The following is a 2,500-nucleotide window of genomic DNA, read 5'->3' as shown; positions in this document are numbered from 1 at the left end:
GCCCCCTTTCATTTCAACCTGCACCCTCTCTGTAAGCGCCTTTATCTACTCCAAAGGCTTCAGCGGCAGCCTGCGACTGACAGTTGGGGAATCGACTGCCAGCCGACCTCTCCTCTGAGGGCCAGAGCCACAGATCCACCAGGATACTCCCCATTTCTAATTTAATCTTCCCCAGGAATCCTAAATTCTTAACAGGCCCAAGACTGAACTCACGATCCTGATTTCCTTCTGTAATGTGCTTACCCACCAGTGTTCCCAAGCTAACAGAACCACACCATGTATCAGGCCATCAATGCCAGAAACCTGACAGTCATGTTGGATACCTCTGCCTCAATTCAAGCTCACCAATACCTCCAGGCTTCAGCTTGCCCATCTAGTGAAACAGGAGAATAGCAGCACACCCTCACAGTATTCAAGTGAGGCTTAAATGAGATAATATGTGTAAATGTGCTAGACCAGTGACTGGAAAATAGCTCAGGACTTGAAAAATGTTAGCTCCATTTCACTTGACAGTTAATTATTAAAGTCTTCTTTTAGTCTACCTCCTAAGTATTGGGTCGTTGGGAAAGTAGAGATGCGTTTTTTGCATAGAAAAACATAGAAAACTATGTCCTGACTTTCCCGATGACCTAATGCTGCGTTGGGTGCGTCTCTCCCTCTCCCCTTACCACCTCACTTCAAACCACTGTCAGCTCTCAAGGCTGCTGCAGCGGTTTCTCACCGCCTGTCTCTCCGGTACCTTTTTCTAATTCATTCATCATAAAGCAGTCAGAATGACGTGGGTTTTTTTTTTTTTTTTTTTTTTTTTGAGAGGTTTTTGGCTATAGGGCGCGTGTGCTCACCAGACAGACAGAGAGAGACATAGAGACAGAAAGCGAGAAATCACCCCCCAGGGGGGATGGTCACACTGCAATCCCTTCTCCTCCATTCTCCTCTCGGGATCTTGGGCACGTGCACACACGCGCCCGGCGTGAGTTTTAAGCCACTGGGTCCAGGACTCGAACCGCAGTCGACTATGTGGCAGTCCAGCGACATAGCCATTACGCTAACTGCTGGTTCCCAGGATGACGTTTTGAAAATACAAATCTCATCATGTGACTTCACTGCCTGAAACTCTGAAATGGCTTCCCACCCACCGCCCCTAAGACACCACCTAACCCTCCACCATGTCCTGCGAGGCTCACACGAGCTGGCTCCCGTCCAGCCAGGCTCCCTTTCTGTCTCAAGCTCCTTTCTGCCCAGGGCTGTTTCACCTGCTGGTTCCTCTGCCTTGGACATCTTCCCCGATTCCTTTGCCCAGCCAGCTTCTCCTTATCCTTCAGGTCTTGGCTTCATGTGTTTCTCTCGGGGAGCCCCTGCTCTGGGGCCTTAGGAGGGGTTAGGGTCCTCTGTTACATGGTCTCAGTGAACTTTTCTGTTTTCATACTAATCCTAACTGTAAATTCATTATTTGTGAATAAAATGGTCTTCCCCTTTTGACTGCACTATAAAATCCTAACTGATCCTTCAAGGCGTAAATTAAACTTCAGCTCTTGCTTTCATTGACCACTCCTAGGCAAAAAGACTTGTGTTTATACACACCTTTACACAAATAGGCTCTAGCTAGGGGTTTCTTTATGCATCCTTTTTTTATGACTGTTCTGAACACTTGAATGTTTTCATATCCTCAGCAACTAGTTCAAGCCTAAAACATAGCAAGAAAATGTATTTAATCAAATTAAGTGCTAGGTGGTATCATGCAGTCTATTCGGTAACTGTAGAAATTTAGATATAATCCTAGAGGCCAGCAGGTGGCATGGTGGTTAAGGGCACTGGACTCCCACATGGCTAATCATGGTTCGAGTACTGGACTGGAGGCTTGCTTTCTCTCTTTCTCTCTCTCTCTCTCTTTTCCTCTCTCTCTCTCTGTCCCTCCCTAGTCAAATTAAAATAAATAAATAATAAATAGTTAAATAAAATAATTTTTAAAAAGAAATTTTGATACAATCCTATAAGATAACTAGTTGCTGTCATTCATCAACAACATTCTACCTCAAGAAAATTTTAGTTTGTACACAATATTGGTAAACAGACTAGATTATTACTTCCTGATCACAAAGTTCAGAACTGAAAATAACTCACTTTTCTGGAATGTGTAATATGGTTTTCAGAAAATGCTGCTTTTGGGACCAGCAGTTAGCATAATGGCTATGTCACTGAACTCCCATGTAGCCGAATATGGTTTGAGTCTCAAACCCAGTGGCTTAAACTCACGCCAAGCGCGTATGTGCGCATGCCCAAGATCCTGAGAGGAGAATGGAGGAGAAGGGATTGCGGCATGGCCATCCCCCCTGGGGGGTGATTTCTCGCTTTCTGTCTCTCTGTCTCTCTCTGTTTTTCTGGTGAGCGCACACGTCCTATAGCAAAAACCTCTCAAAAAAAAAAAAAAAAAAAAAAAAAAAAAAAAAACGCTTTTTTTTTTTTTTTTTTTTTTTTTGAGAAAGGGGCTTCCACAAGTGTG

At 44.3% G+C, this 2,500-nt stretch overlaps 1 protein-coding gene across 1 annotated transcript in view; it reads right to left on the bottom strand.

The window, feature by feature from the left end:
* Positions 1-2,500, bottom strand: part of NSF (N-ethylmaleimide sensitive factor, vesicle fusing ATPase) — a gene marked incomplete in the record, with an annotated part of 153,800 nt that overhangs the window by 50,056 nt on the left and 101,244 nt on the right.

This window comes from Tupaia chinensis, unplaced genomic scaffold (genome assembly GCF_000334495.1).
Source record: "Tupaia chinensis unplaced genomic scaffold, TupChi_1.0 Scaffold000624_1, whole genome shotgun sequence".
Classification (NCBI taxonomy): Eukaryota; Metazoa; Chordata; class Mammalia; order Scandentia; family Tupaiidae; genus Tupaia; species Tupaia belangeri.
The sequence above is the reverse complement of the archived record's forward strand: the minus strand, read 5'-3'. Positions and strand labels throughout refer to the sequence as shown.